Below are 17238 nucleotides of genomic sequence, written 5' to 3'. Positions count from 1 at the left end.
GTTCTGAGAAAAACATTAGGAACCTCCAGTCATTATTTTATAAAAAAAAAAAAAAAAAAAGGACCGGTTTTGACAGTTCGTTTGCAGGATCATCAGAGTGTGAGTGATACTGGTAGGCGCCCAGCTGGCACATGGGTCTGAGCTGCGGGGTAAGGTGTGAACTAGGAGGAGATTGTAAGAAATACGACATTCACTAGGACCAGATATTTCACTTTGATGGACACAACACAAGTGGGGATTTAATGCGCCTTCGTCGTGTTTGGAGTTGACATAAGTTGCGGAGACATAGTTGTTGGTCTTCCACTGAATGTAAATACTTGTGCGCTGTCTCACACACTCAGAACATGACACACCCACATGAATGGCACTGTATGACTCACACCGATAGGCGAACGTACAGCCACAAGATGCACAAACAAGTCAGGTCCCGGGCCGGCCAGCCAATCACAGCGCGGCCCGGGAATGACGTCACAGGGGTGTCCCGGGGCAGCAGCCAATGACAGCGCGGCCCGGGACAAAGGGGTGGGGCTTAAAAAAAGTCCCAGAAACGCCCCCGAATCGCGTTTTCACGAGAAAGCGTGATTGACAGCCTCTGTCTCCCAATGGCTAGCCTCCATTTATGGAGCTAGCCAATGGGAGACAGAGGCGGAACCAAAGTCCATATGTAGGATCATGAGGTTTCGCCGTGGGCGGAGCAACTGCTACGCAGTTGCAACGCCCAGGGCGAAACCTAAAAAAGAAGCACATTAAAGTAAAATATATGCCTAGGATCACACAGTTTGGTCAAGGTGGAAGCCGGTTTCCTCATTTCATCTCGTTTGTGCCTTTCAACCAATAGATGGGTATCTATTTCCCTCTACTGTTTTACCACAAATGTTAATGTATTTCTCAATTATTCTTTTTTTAGTTCTTGGCACATTAGGTTAGAGTGTGGGTGGGGGCAGAAGTCACATTAAAGCTCGGCTCGTTTTGGGCTTGAGGGTCCAGGTGTACATCAAGCCGAGCCAGAACCTGGCATCTGGCTTGAGCCTAGCTCCAGCTTTCTGTGGTTCGCCCACCTCTACAAGCCCCCTAATATGCTATTACTACTCACGTTAGATCAGTACAATAACCTTTGCACACAGTATTCAGCCTTTTGGCCGCGTGATACAATGTGTTGCACATTAAGGTAAAGAAGGAAAGGAGATTTTAGGAGTGAGGGAGTGCAGCTCTTTGTTTAAAAAAACAAGCATTGGCAACGCCAATAGGCCTCGCTTATGCAACCTTTTGCCTTTGTCAATGTTTTAGCCATGTTGCAACGCAAATGCGGTGTAGCATGGCTGAAAGTTTTTTTTTCTTAAAACACTATGATGTGGCCATGTTGTAATGCTTTTTTTTTAATTGCTTGCAGGCACCTCAGAGGGAAAGAGGGAATGCAACACGAGGGTGTAACTGCTTCCTAGACACCCTCTACTGGCCAATACATTTTTTTAAAACCTTTCAGCAATGTTGCTGTGAAGCGTGGAAAAAAACACTAACAAAGCCAATAGAGAGCATAGGCAAGATCTATTGCCTTTGCAACTGCTTTTTTTTCTGGCAGGGTGGGAGGGTGAAAAGGGGGGAAGCAACATTGGGGCAGTGAGAGGGGTGGAAGCAACTACAGAATGGGGCAAGCAATGATGAGGGTGTAAACACTGTCTGCAGGGTGCAAGTAATGATGGAAGGGGGCAAGCAAAGATGGAAGAGTTGGAGGGGGCAAACAATACAATGCGTTCAGTGGAAGAGTGAAGCAACACAATGCCTGCAAGCAACAATCTGGGCTGAGAGGGGCAAGTAACAACAGGGTCAAGCAAAACAACATGTGGTGGGAGGGGGCAAGCAACCACAAGGATGAGGAGGGGACAAGCAACAAAAACAAGAATTAATCATACCTTTTGTAACATAATATAGTGCTCATGAAAGAACTCCAATGCCCTTGGGCCAATTTCACGCTGTATTAAAAGAAAATAATAACAACCTGAACTTGTGTAACAATCTGGTGCGCACATTAAACGTTCCAATGTCCTTGGGCAGATATTGTGCTATATATATTTTTTTAAATACAATGCAGAGCTAAATGTGGGTTGTGGGTTGTTGGAACGACCTGCAAAGACATGCATTCTTATGGAGTGTTGCAACTTCAAGAAAAAAGTAGCTCAGAAAGCACAAGCAGTGGAAGGTTACTTGGCGAGGAATCAGTACTTGGGCCATGCTCCAGGGTAGGGACAAACACACGAGGAGCAAGTGAAGCAGACATGTGCTGATCAAAGAGAAGCAAGGAAATGAGTGACGGTGAAGCCAATCAATGGTAAGCAATGGACAGCCTCTAAACTCCCTGTAAGTAAACAAAATGTCCTGCCACCTACACTGCTTATGCTGTTTCAGGAGAGACCCAAAAAGAAATAAAAAGAAAGAAGGCAGGCAACAGAGGGCAGAATAACTTCCAGCTCACAGTCCCACATCTGCAATAAGAGGCAACTCTTCCCCACATGCAACAGCGACATAAAAAAATAAGGTAAATAATGTATACAGGAATAGGACTACAAGAGTTGGTCTGATTATCACTGCAAGAAAAACATCCAAGCATCATCGGTGTATGTTCAGCAGTGAAATGTCGGCCACTCTTATCCTACAAAATGGCTAGAAGTGAAAACATTATTTGGGTGGATTTAGGAATTTGATACTGGTTGACTATTTTGCTGTGATTTATTTATACAAGACCAACATATTTGAAGTCTATATTTTCTTACAGAACCGTGGAATATTAATGGGCGTAAGATGGAATCAGCCACTAGGAAATATAATGATGAAGAAATGCAGCCTTTTGTGTATCCAAGCCACATAAATAAGCAAAGAAGTGGTCACAAGACTGCAAATCTCAGGTGCTATCCAGATAGAAACTGGGGTTGCTCATAATCACAGTGATAATGCACCTCGTTTGGTGAGTTGGTGTAATAGTGTAGAAAGAAAACAAAGGAATAAACTTCCTTCTTCAAATAAAATTTGGTCTGTAGGGATGAAGGATGGGTGAGAATGTAAAACAAACCCGTCCTGAACGGAGACTGTGTGGTTCAGGGCCGGACTGGCCATAGCGGGCACCGGGCAATCCCCCAGTGGGCCGCACGGGTGGGGGCCGGTTTTGGGCCCCTGGGGGCCGTTTTTGTTACAAGGCTGTTTTTGCAGAAAACCGGCCCCGGCAAGGAGCTCGGGTGGCCGAGCACTTTGCCTGGGCCGGTTGAGGTTCCCAGTCCGGCCCTGGTGTGGTTACAAGGCCATGAAGGAGGATGCTTTCCATGCATCAATCAATCAATCAATCAGGGTTTGTAAAGCACGGTTACTCACCCAGGAGGGTCTTAAGGCACTGTATGCTATTTCAAGTCGCAGAAGACCATTGTCTCAAGAGACTACCACTTCAGATGAGAGGACAAGATTATTTTCATACGTACTGGCGAGTCCTCTCGCTGGAGGGCACTAATTCCACACAGCTTACCCAACGAAGAAATCCTTTTACAAGGAGGTCGAGTCCGTCCAGGCAGTATTATCTTTCCTGGACAGGGCAAAGAAACCTATGAAGAAGCATGCTACGACAAAGAATGGGTGCGGATACCTTCTCCAGAAATTGTAATTTCAGTGGGACTCCATTACTCCGTTGTTGAATAAGGTTGTCGGACTGGTTGTGTGGTATTGATTTGACAGGAAGTCATTCTGCATTTCCCTCTTTTCCACTCACTCTCCCATTGCTGGATTACTGGTTCAACAGATCACGCAAATGTCATGATAATGGCCTCAGAGGAGAGGATAACAAACAAGTGTACACCTGAATACCTAGTGATAGTAGATACCTGGTGGAAAACATAATGATGCTATCTATGGCGCAAGCAAATGGCTGGATACCCTTTGGACGAGCCCTTTAGCAACGCTTCACCTGCCTTCACTTATCCTGGAAACAAGTGATGGGCCTGCCGTGGACATTCAGATGTTCACCAAAGAAGAAGCCTAGATGAGCAGAGGCGGGCTCCTCAAGAACCAGCCCTTCAAGGTCAACATTTGTATGGACAGGCATAAGATCCACTCTCCAGCCATGGTAAAGAGGTTTGCCTTGCGGGAAGTGGGGTACTTCTTTTCCTAACCCCCAAAAACCAGAGTGGACAATCTCATGTAGGAACTACCAGTTTCACTGGGCACTTGAGCGAGTACTTTTCTTTGAAGGACCCTGAGAATGCGGAAAGGGGTTTAAGAGATAAAAGCATCACCCAAGGATTATCATGCAATTCCCTTCACGATCAAACCGGAGTAGACTTTATTTGGTTGGTGCTTTCTTTCCCAGACATAGATATTTGAAACCTGACATCAAAGGGGATAACTAATGGTAGAGCTACTTTTGTGAAGCTAATGACACTAAATTCCCCTCTATTAAGTTGTGCATTTTCTAACTTCCTCAGGGCAGTAATGAAGATTAGAGACAGCCTTGATTAAACTGCAATGTACCATTGGGATTGTGATGATCTTTGCTATGGTATATATTTTATTATATGAATTGCGTAACACAGTTCTTATGTTGAAACTGGACTGCAGCTTTAGGCTCCAGGATGTGACAGCTTCTTTCTTATTTTAAGTCTTATGTTTAGTGATTCCAGTCAAGTAGAAAAACATTTTATTGATTTAGACCTCATCCGAGATCAAAAATGTAAGAATTTAAATACCATCAATCACGAGTCATATCCTCCGCAATTGTTAGATTTTTGAAAAAGGATTTAAAAAATGTTAAAGGATTATAGCAAACTAACTCATTTGGAGGAGAGTTTACCAAAGTAATCAACTTATCAATTAAAAAAAAAATTCATTTGAAATACAAATGTTTTATAAATTGATTTCCGACTTCCACCTTCATTGCATTCGGACACAGAAAGAGTACATGTTTTAGATCTTGCACCACTACCACATCCATTACACACATCACATATTCCAAAGGAGTTTTCTTTACAGGGCCAGCATCTTTTAAAATCATTCAATAGTAAAATACCCAATCTTAACATGATTATTAGTTGTCTTACATTTTGTTCCAAAAGAGAACGATAAATACCGTTGGGTTTGCTTGAAAGGCATACTATCCCAATAGGCCATGTATGGTTTTAAAGACAAACAATGGGTAATGTCGCTAGTATAGCTTAGTCTAATAAAGCATTTTTTTTAAACAACTTAAGTGGACAATTGTACATTGCAATTGAGTGAAAGCAACACTGAGATTATTATTAAAGGTGCAATTATGTGCCATTTCATTATATGTCTCCTGTTTATAAAAATATCTTAGGGTGCCCACAGAAGCATGTAATAAATTGCAGGCCCATCTAATTATATTTGCCAATGATATGGAAAATGTACTGATAAGAGCAAATTTCAGCCATAAAACCTGGATGGGGATTGTCTGATAAAGGAGATAACTTCCGACTAAGCTTGCCTCCCTACTTATTTGTGAGTGACCAATTACAGAGGTAGATGTACTCAAGAGCTTAAGACAAGATGGGAGGAATCTTTACTCGATAGATCTCAAGAGCTTTGGAATGGCACATAACAGAGGCACAGTAAAACATACTTAAAGCGCCAGTATGGGTTAATGCCTTAATACTTATGTGTGATAGGTGTGACCTATATTCCAAGGATTGAGAGAAAAAAAACTCTTCCAATGATTGTGTGCGGTTTTACAGTATCTGAAGGGTTTCCACCTAGATTCCAGTTAAAAAGGCGGTACTGCTTCTTTCCTCACAAAGGGCATCACCTTGGGCTTACTGATGTTTATCATCATATAATTATCCCTCGCATATTTAAATAGAGCATCTAAATTATGCTGCAGGCTAATTGGCGTAAGATCAATTATTACGAAATCATCAGTTTACAATTAAACATGCAAATCTTGATGCGTAATTCAAGGGGGAGTTTTTTTTTTAATATTAACAAAATGGGCGGATAGATCACATAGATAAACTGAAAACAAAAGTGTGTCCAGGAGACAACCTGCTTCAGTCCATTCTGTGTTAGAATCTTTGGGGAAAACCCCATGTCCCTCCCCCAATTAGGAATTTACACCAAGTAGACGAATAAAGTGCTATAATTAATCTTAATAAGTTAAAGGGTATCCCCATTCTATCCAATTTCTTCCAAAGGATTGGCTTATCCACTCTGTCGAATGCTTTTGAGAAGTCAACAAATACAGAATATAAGATCTGAGATTTAGACACCACATATTTATCAATGAGAGTCAACTATTCCAATATTGTCCGTCACTGAGTGATCCTCAAGATGTTCCAGAATACTGGACGCCAAGATCTTCCCCGAGGCATCCAGCGGAGAAATTTGGCAATCGTTGCTAGGCCTTTTTAATGTATTGGAATACTGATGCTCCCTTTCCAGGAGCATGGAATTTGCGCAGTAGCATAACAATATGCGAAGAAGAGGTGAGGAATGTACTCCATGTTTCCGGCTCATTCTTGATCACTTTTTTTTTGGAATTCCATCAGGGCCCATCGCTGCCGATGATATTGCTGTTTATAATAATCTCAGTCTGTTTGGTCTTCGGAGAATTTATTTGCCAATTAAATGCAGTACATTTTGCTTTGCTGAGTGTTTTAAATGCATTTTATACTGTATTATGTCTGAGTTTTTGTTTTTGCACTAAGTTTAGAAAAATTAGTGGAGTATGAGTTTATTGTATTTCAATTGGCATATTGAATTTTAATGTGTTGTATGACCATTGATCAACATAGACAGTATATTTCTGACAATACCTAAGATGCTTAGCACTTCTATGGACCAAAGTTACAGCATTTTGCATTACGATCATCGCAAAACCCTCGATGTCTGGTCGGTGCAATGCCCCAAAGATGGAGTGGAGGGCTGTATTGTGAGCTCGCAAGTGCTGGGTGACACCTGCTTAGGTGGTTTATTAAGTGACACGTTCAATCCAGAGGAAACATGTCTTGGGGAATGGCCCAGTGCCACAGATCCATCACCAGCCAGCAACATTGTGTCGAGTAATGCAAGAGAGGTCTATGGTGTTGTTGATGTGAATCACCTCAAAGGCCAGGATGGTCACCAGTAACTTCAACAATTTTATGTGCAGATATTTGTGAGAACTGTCCAGAAGAAGTCTTAGTGGGAGGCCCCTGTAGAGCAGCCATTCGTATCTCTTCCAGAACATCTAACAATTCTGCAGTTGAAGCTGAAGAAGCCTTGTAGCAGGCTGGGTGCATGCCTCCACCACCTCTGAGATGGAACCGGAGACAGATGGACCAGAACAGCTTTTATTTATGTATTTTATTTAGAGAGTTTTCTAGAGCGCGAACATGACCACAGGGTATCAAGACGCTGTAGACGATACTCGTGTCACTGATACAAAGGTCTACACATGGAACCATTTACAGGTGCTAGTTTCATGACTAGAACAGTCTTGGCGATCATCTGGACATTCCAAATGTGTAGACGCAATATGCCTTGCAGTAGTCTGCCAGGGGCGTACGTTTGATGGGTATTGTTATACAATTACAGAGAGGCTGCTTTGGTGACATTTATTCAGTTATGTAGACTTGTAACAGATGTAGTTAGAACCAGGTATGAAGTGTTGGATTCTCTTGTGGTGTTGTAATTGCTGGGTGTTTTTGTGTCGGGCAGGGGTGGTTCTGCTGGTTCTCAGTGATCGCCGATTCTCAGGTGTTGCAGGGACACCCTTGTGTGGGATGCACTGGGGGTGTGGGGCATGGTTATGGCTGTCCCCCTGTCCAAACCGTTGTATGTGCTCAATGTACACAAATGTATCATCAGTATGGTTTTTTACCACCTTCTTGACAGTAGCAGTCGATGGATTGGTGTGCATTTCAGGTTTTAAGGTGTTCCAGATTCTGGGGGCTGCTCCTAAGGAGCCTTGAGCATAGGTCCTGGTTTTCTTGAATCTCAGGAGTTTGAGTGGGAGGGATCAGTGCTGTGTAGTGAGGGAGCGTGCTGGATATTTTGGTGCGCATAGTGTACCACCTTGTGTGTCAGGCAAGCAATTTTGAGCAAGATTCTGGCTTTGATGGGTAGCCTTGCTGCTGAGGTGAGTGTTGCCTTCAGAGGGGCAAGGTGAGCCTTTGGTAATGCCATAGCCTGCTCTGGTTACGACAAGAGCTTGGCTACATTCTTAAAGTCCGGTGAAGGAGTGGGGTGATCAATTTGACCTTCTTACATAGGTTCAGTTGCAGCAGGCATTTAATGTTGCTGCGCTAATTTGGACTTGCATGTTCATGTTTTTGTCTAGTGTGATCCTTGGGGATTTAGTAAAGTCGATGGCTACCAGCTTTGATTTGAGTGGGTCCAGGTGGTTCAGCCAGTCGTGTATCGGCAGGTTGGAATATGTGAAACTCCAAGGCTTGCATATGCAACTGAATGTGGGCCTACTGACTGATTTGCCAAAGTTGACAATAAATATACATTACTTCTTGACATGTATGGGCTTCAAAGAGCAGACAACTTCCTGCTAAATATGTAGCTCACCGTTTTCACATTGACAACTGCCAGTGAGCGAGAGAGAAACCAAGTGATATGTTTTTCAATATTTTAAGCCATTTGTCTTCCTTATGAAGTGGGTAGATAAGGCTTTACCCTCTGGAGGGCGCAGTGGCCATGGTTGAATGAACCAGGCATTCCTAGAAACAAATACACTGACATCCATGAGACTCCCCTTAAAGACTAACTCAGTGGTTAGACATATGCAGTGCTGTGCACCACAAATGCTTGCTCACCAGGAATGACCCACAGAAAAAAAGGGGAGTCCGCTGGGCAGACCTCCTGCGGACCATGGTTGTTATTCCGATCTTTGGGCCATAGCAACGAAAAAGAGTTGAAAACTCAAGAAATCTATGGCGAAAGGGGACAGAGGTCCTAGGGTACCAAAGTGATGGATGTGAATCTTGTCCAGCACAATCTGTGCCAACCATCTGATCCGCCCCAGGTCCTAGGTGGCAGGAGACGCAGGTTGGCCATTGGAGGGATAGTCAGGAATAAATGACTTAACCTGGTAACTCCTGCATTCTTGCCTTGACCTCGACTCACTCCACATCATAAAATAATTCAAACAGGTGAAGGAAAGTCTCAGGAAAAAAAAACTTGGATAGTGCCTGACGAGGGCAGTGTCACACACTCCAGTTTCCAGCAAATTAAGACTTCAAAAGTCTCTAGGTGCTAAGTGAAGGCACTGGAATTAGGAGTCAAAGCAAGACCAAATTATGCGGCAGGCTTAAGAAGTGGTATGAAAGACAAATTATGCGGCACATTCTGTAGCGGTGTTGTTTTGCTATTTTTCATTATAATACAGAGGAGCCTGAAATCCCACACTAAAAACAGGTCTTGTATTTCCTTGTTGATGTCTTGTAGGGACAGCTCTAGTTCCATGATCCTATACAAGAACTCTACCTTCCGAGGCGTAAGGGTGGGGAACTACTCCGTTATAATGTGCGGCAAGAGGTACTTTAGCCGACATATAACGCACATTTATACTGCCTAGCAGAAGCTTCACATCATTAGTACCAGTTTAACAACTAAATACAGCAGTAGCCACAACACAAGGTGTTGACGTTTTTTGTAATTTTCATCCAGTTGAGATACCAAGAATGTTTTAATGTATCTTCAAAGCCAGCAGCAGACATTGGATTATATAGCAAAAGCGGCAATGCCTTAATTATGCAGAAAGCATCAAGGGCCTCGAATTCTCGAGGCCCCGAATATAGTCCAGTGGGAGGACACAAATCACAGAATCCACCCTGGGCGGAATGACTAATAAATCCATGATGTAATGGTGTGAGTCATCCATTATTGACGCAAGTACCTGGGACGGACCACGAGGTGGCAGCATTCCCCCAGATTCGAAAATATGTAGGACTACTATGAAGAATGCGTGTTACAGAATGTGGTAAATGCATGGAGGCAGATTCACAAAAAGAAAAGAAGGCCAACTGTGCCCGACGACCACCTGCAAAACAGTGACAGGGGAGAGGGTGGGCTTCTCTCTACCAAGGAGAAACCCACTCTAAGCAGCAGAGAGGTCTCCCCAACAGCTCGTCATAACAGTTTTCCAGAGGGTCTCCAGGGGCTGGAGCATGACATTTGTCACACACACAAGAGGACACACAGGAATCTAATAGGAGGCCCAACCTGTGCAGCAGCCTCATTGCACCCAACATAGACACCCCCATTCACGGTCACATTTGAGAAACCTACAGATAACACACAATGCACATATGGAGAGGCCGGGGAGCCCTGTTATGTGCGACTGTCGAGACCGTCAGAAAGGAGAGACAATAGACACCCTCTCCACGCAAATGCAGGTAGAAAGGCCTGAGCCATACTTCCAGGCTCTACAATGTCTTCAGTGAAGGGCAGAAGCCACTGTAACTCTAATTTGGGAGTTCACTTTAAGTGACCCCCCCCCCATTAATCTAACTACACTCTAATGACAAACAGTGCATGTGTTTGAATAAAAGGGCTGAAGTCCTTCAAACGCAATCGTCTAATCTGTGCCACTGAGGACAGTGGTGTAGCTAGGGGGGGGCGGCACTGTTTTTGGGGGCAGGAGTTGTGAGCAAGTCGTGTCTGTCGACTACCCCCCCAAGAACAAGTTGTCCGTCGGCCGCCAGACAGCCTACCCCCACAACACGTCACAGCCGCCCCCCACCTCACTCTTACCTGCACTGTGTGGCAAACAGAGTCGGCCCCATGGGCAGCAAACTTAGGATCGGCCCGGGCAGCAGTAAGTCTAGCTACGCCACGGACTGCGGCTTGTTAACAGAGTGTGAGGCTTTTGTGGGAACGCTTCATGGATTTTTGGGTCGCAGCTGTAAGGTTTGCTAAAGATATTCTTGGCGAGTTTCATAAAATTGACCTGGGAATGCATTCCGCCTGTTGCTTGCCATTGGCTTTGTGATTTGTAACTCACATTTTCTTGCTTTCCATTTGCTGACTTTACTTGCTTTATTTAGGCTCTCAAGGTTCAGTTTGTCCCTCCTGTTGCCCAAACCTTATTTACAGTATCCTTCCAAAGTGCTCCCTTTCTGCAAACAGGCCTGTACAGTAAACCTTGTTCTTATCCGGTCACACTTGCTGTGCATTCAAAGACCGAGCTCAGATGTCGGTTGCTGTCTCATGAGTGTGCTTGTGTACTTTTCTTTCTCGGACTTCAAAGTGAGAAGATTTATGCGACAATCTTGCTGGATACTGGGGGTAGGAAGTTTTTTTCCTTGCGCGTCACAACATTTAAATGAACTGTGTAAATATTTCAGAACATATCAGAACTAGGAACACATAAGAAGCACATTTTTAGTTATAGCTTTATAAGTAAAACTGTTTTTGTTATAGCTTTATTAGTAAAACTGTATGTCTGTGCAAATGTAATGGTCATTTCAATTAAAAAGGTGTTGTCTGTAATGGCAGTGCACCACCACACCATGCATACTCCACTCACGTCTACCCTGTACCACTCTACTCTATGCTAATACACTCTTCACCACTCCACACCACTCAAATCTACTCTGCAAAACTGTACTCTACGCCATGCAAATTCACTTTACACCACTTTATATTACACTCTGCGCAACAGCACTTTACCCTGCACCACTCTACTCTGAAACAATCTACTCTACACAACTGCACTGTACTCTGCACCACTGCTCTGACATTACCCTGCAACACTACACTCCTCCACTGAACTCTACTGCACTATACCCTGCACCACTCTATGCTACAATACACCACTGAAGTCTACTATGCACCACTGCACTTTATAGCACTCTACCCCACTGCCCTCTGCATCACTCAATTCTAAACCGCTCCCCTCTACCCTGTGCCACTCGGCACCTTTCTATTCTACGCCACTGCATTCTATGCAGATGAACTCCGTGCCAATACACTCTACACCAGTCCAGTGTGTGCCACTGCAATTGACCTTGCACTATGCCACTCCAATGCACGATAGTCCACTCTTCACCATTCCTCTCTATGACACTCAATGCCACTCTCTCCTACATCACTAACTTTCAACCATGCTGTTGTACAACATGGCTAAAACACATTGGCAAAGCCACTAGCTCTTGCATAGGCGAAACCTACTGGCTTTGATAATGCTTCTTCCGAGGAGCTGCTGCAGCACTGCCGTAGGCCAGGGTTGCTGAATAGGGCTACCTACTCTTAATTCCACACCATCCCTCCTTCTTCCAGTACCTAAACTCCCTGCCTCTTTCACTGCAGCTTTCTCTCTTTGTCCCTTTTTTTGTTTTCTTCTTCCTTTTCTCCATTTTCTGTTATTTCCTCTTCTTTGCATCAAAGTCTGCCAATGAAATTAAGTACCAGTCCCCAAAAATGAGTGCCGGTACCAACCCCCTGCAACCACCAGCACAAATTAGGAACTAGTTTCAACACTGCAGCCAGGTAGGTGGGATGGTGTGATGCAGTGAGCGGCAGAGGGGCCGCTTGTACTATAGGGTGCCTAGCAGTTCAGCTTTAACTTCAACCACTACATAAGTTCTTTCCCTCAAGCGATGATGAGGATGCTACCAGTGGTGGATGTTGGTCCCAGAGAGGACATTACAGTGCAGCTTCACAGTACTGGCTCATGCGAAGTACTCAGGGAGGAATGTCAGAAAACAGAGGCTGAGAAGAGGTACTTGAGGCCTATTCGGAAGTGTAAAGCGTATTGAAAAGCTGTGGCGTGAACATCTGTGACTATATATATATATATGGCGTGAAGCATCTGTGACAATATATTTTATATATATATATATATATATATATACACACATATTCACTTAAAAAACCATATGTTTCAGGCCTTATATAGTTAGGAATTAGCATTTAAAAAACCATTGAAATTGCTCCTATATAGTTAGTTGTACTAACCATATTTCGCGCACCCGCAATCCACTGCTGATGATGTCACATATTACATCACTGATGACATCACTGATGACGTCACTGATGACATCTCATTTGACATCACTGATGACGTCATCCAGTGACTGTTTCTGTAAAGTTTAAATATGTTTTACATATTGAAGAATGAGTGGATGTATAAGTGTCTGGATGAAGGATTTAGTAGGTGCGTGACTGACTGTATGAGTGAGTGATTAAATGTATCTTACTAAATGCATGGGTTAGTGACTAAACTGTCTGAATGTGTGCATCAGTATGTCTGTGGTTGTGTAAGCTGCTGCATGTGTTGATCAGTAGCTATATGAGTAGCTATATTAGTGGCTATATGAGAGGCTATATGGGTTATTGATTGGTTGCCCAAGTATTTGAATGGGAGACTGAGTGTGTGTGTGGGTGGCTGGGAGGTGTGTGACTGTGCATAGATGTGTGAGCAGTTGATTCACTAGGTGTATGAGTTCAAGAGTGCATGTGGAAACAGCTATATGGGTGGTTGACTGTGTGCATGGGTGTGTTGGTGTGTGAATGGGTATCTCAGTGCTACATGTCCAAGTAAGTACATATGTAAAACACAGTGCATGTGAGAGTTGGCATATATAAATGACTATACATGAGAGCCAGTGAATGTATGTGCGAGTGGCTGTATGGATCATTGTGTACTTGTATCAGTGATTGTATAAGAGAGTAAGTATGTGTTAGTATACGTTTGAATAAGTAAGGTGTTGTGTGTATAGTTGAGGAAATGGAAATGTGATTGATTCTTTGCATGACTGACTAGGTGTGTGAGTAACTCCATGGATGAGTGGCAGTGTGTGAGTGTCTGTATAGGTGTATGAGTGCATATGATAGTGTTGTATTGATGAGTGACTGTATGTAGGAGTGAATCTTTGGGTGAATGAGTGAATGTGTGTGTAGACCTAGGAATCAGTGAGTGCGTATGTAGTAACTGGTATTGGTGTGTCAATGGTTTCAAGAATGGTAGTCTGTATTTAACACTGGGTGTATCAAAGGTTATATTAGAGTGTGAGGAGGTGCATCGTATTATCACATGAATGATATCTTCAGTGATGTCAAATGAGATGTCTTCAGTGATGTCAAATGAGATGTCAAATGAGATGTCAAATGAGATGTCAAATGAGATGTCAAATGAGATGTCAAATGAGATGTCAAATGAGATGTCAAATGAGATGTCAAATGAGATGTCAAATGAGATGTCAAATGAGATGTCAAATGAGATGTCAAATGAGATGTCAAATGAGATGTCAAATGAGATGTCAAATGAGATGTCAAATGAGATGTCAAATGAGATGTCATCAGTGATGTAATATGTGACATCATCAGCAGTGGATTGCGGGTGCGCGAAATATAGTTAGTACAACTAACTATATAGGAGCAATTTCAATGGTTTTTTAAATGCTAATTCCCAACTATATAAGGCCTGAAACCTATGGTTTTTTTAAGTGAATTTGCAAGGTTTTTAAAATGCTAATTCCTAACTATATAAGGCCTGAAACCTATGGTTTTTTAAGTGAATTTGCAAGGTTTTTTAAGTGAATCTGCAAGGTTTTTTAAAAGCCAATTCCTAACTATATAAGGCCTGAAACCTATGGTTTTTTAAGTGAATTTGCAAGGTTTTTTAAGTGAATTTGCAAGGTTTTTTAAAAACTAATGCCTAACTATATAAGGCCTGAAACCTATGGTTTTTAAAGTGAATTTGCAAGGTTTTTTTAAATGCTAATTCCTAACTATATCAGGCGTGAAACCTATATATTTTTCCAATAAATTTCAAAGGTTTTGTAAATGCTAATTCTATTAGCGGATAACGTTTATATATGTTATTATCCATCTGGGACCACCAGAGCAGCCATTTTGTTACTCAGGAGAAGTGAGGCACAAGAGAGCACAAAACAAGAGTGGAAAACGCGAAAAAGGGGCAGGGTTGAGACCCCCCGACCCCTTCTCAGGGGGTCCCAGAAGGTCGTGGGGTACACGCACGGTACGCGTACCACACGATTTTTTAAAAAAAAATTTGCCCTTGGGGGTCCTTTCGGGACCCCCTGAGAAGGGCAAGAGGGTTGGGGGGTCTCTACCCTGCCCCCTTTTCGTGTTTTCCACTCTTGTTTTGTGCTCTCTTGTGCCTCAGTTCTCCTGAAAAACAAGATGGTGGCCAATACTTCCTGGTGTGGGCAGTTTGGAATGTTGACAGTCGACTGCCAGCCAATCAGAAACTCGCTCGCACACGTAAGGGTACGCGCACGTATGCGTACGGTACGCGTACGGTGCGCGTACGGTGAGCGCATATAGATATATAATTTGCTCCAATTCAATTTTCTCAACAACTACTGGAGGGATTTTCACCAAATATAGAAAAGGCACTACTGCATACCTGTCCCTACCATTTTGCCATGTTTGGTGTAATTCCATTCAGCCGTTCGGGCTGTAGCCGTGTGTAAAGGTCCCTATGGAAATTAACATGGGGAAAACACGTTTTGGGACCCCCCCCTTTCGGCCCCCACTTGACGAATCCCCCCGAAACTTTCAGGGAAGGAGCAGAGCTGGCCAAAATTCTGGAAAATTACACACAGATTCCTCAATCGGCGCCAAAGTTATTCCCAATAGAATGTTGAGCGCATATAGATATATAATTTGCTCAAATTCAAATTCTCAACAACTACTGGAGGGATTTTCACCAAATATAGAAAATGCACTACTGCATACCTGTCCCTACCATTTTGCCAAGTTTGGTGTAATTCCGTTCGGGCTGTAACCGTGTCTAAAGGTCCCATAGAAAATGTCATTTGAAAAATTTCAAATTCAATTTTCTCAAGTACTACTGGAGGGATTTACACCAAACATACAAAAGGCACTGCTGCATACCAGTCCCTACCATTTTGCCAAATCTGGTGTAATTCCGTTCAGCCGTTCGAGCTGTAGCCTTGTCAGAATGTCCCTATGGAAATTAACATGGGGAAAACACGTTTTGGGACCCCATTTTTTTCTCAGCCCCCGCTTGACGAATCCCCCCCCCCCCCCCGCAACTTTCAGGGAAGGAGCTGAGCGAGGCAAATTTAAGGAAAATTACAGGCAGATCCCTCAATCGGCACCAAAGTTATTCCCAATAGAATGTTTGGAATTTCCTATGGTAACTAGGTCCTAACTATATATACCTACTGGCGACCGCCAGTAGGTAATATATATATATATTTTGGGACTACCATAATGGCAGGAGGTAGAGTTTGTAAAGTATGTAAAAATGGAAGAATGTTTTTTTTTTATGTGTATACCTGCAGATGAAATGGTTACTCACAATGGGGAAAGACATAGGAGGTGAAGAGGCTTTTAAAGGAGCCTAAAATTGCCCACAGGTGCGCTTCAATCACTCCATGTAGAGTTACGTTCATGGAGCTTTCAGGTTGCGTCAGCCAGAAGTGGATAACTCTTACCTGTTATGTCCATGCATGTGGAAGCCCGAGGTATAAACTCTCTCTAGGGGCGTGTCATTTTGTCTCCTGCCATAGCCCCAGTGGAATCCTGAATCACCCAGCTAGCACACTTCCCATTCTCCCACCCTCCCATCTCATTCAGTATCGGGCACTTGGTTTTCTATAGTGTACACAAGCATTGCATAAGGTGAGTTGAGTCAGAACAAAAATAAAAATTGAGCGAGAGAATGTTAAAGTGAGAAATTTTGCGAAAGTGTGTGAGTGCGCGTGAAAGAATGAGCGTCAGACTGCATGCCGTGCGTGTGTTCCTGTTAATCAAAGATTTTTCACAGTTGCTCTGGATCATCCCTGAAATAGGTGCTTGGAGGTGGTTTGAAATACTTAATGTTTTCCTTGTTACAATTTAAATACCCTGGCTGCTTGTGAGTAGGTTACCCTGGTCTCTTCAACACGAAATGCACATTCTAGGCGTGGAGTAGCGGCTTATGCCAAGCCCTGTGTTTTGGTCCACCTTGAGGCGAGCTATGCATCCACAGATCAGCGAAAGGTTCAGGAGAGATCTTGGACTGCCTACTCACTCACTCCGACCTCCCCACTCCCTCAAACTGAGCATGCGTGCTTTACTTGTATAACTATTTAATTTGTTGTTGTAAGCACGTGGTTGGTTGGGGGTTTACGCCACTTTGCTCATTCTATATTTAGTCCCATAAACGTTAGATATGTTTTAGGTTAAGGTTCTAAATACACAACTAACTCAGCAGTGTTACTTTTGTGACCCACAAGCAGACAAATTTGTGAACAATATTTGGGACTAGGTTTTCTCGAATCAAAT

The sequence above is a fragment of the Lissotriton helveticus genome, chromosome 12, assembly GCF_964261635.1.
Source record: "Lissotriton helveticus chromosome 12, aLisHel1.1, whole genome shotgun sequence".
Classification (NCBI taxonomy): domain Eukaryota; kingdom Metazoa; phylum Chordata; class Amphibia; order Caudata; family Salamandridae; genus Lissotriton; species Lissotriton helveticus.
Note: the sequence above shows the minus strand (reverse complement) of the source record.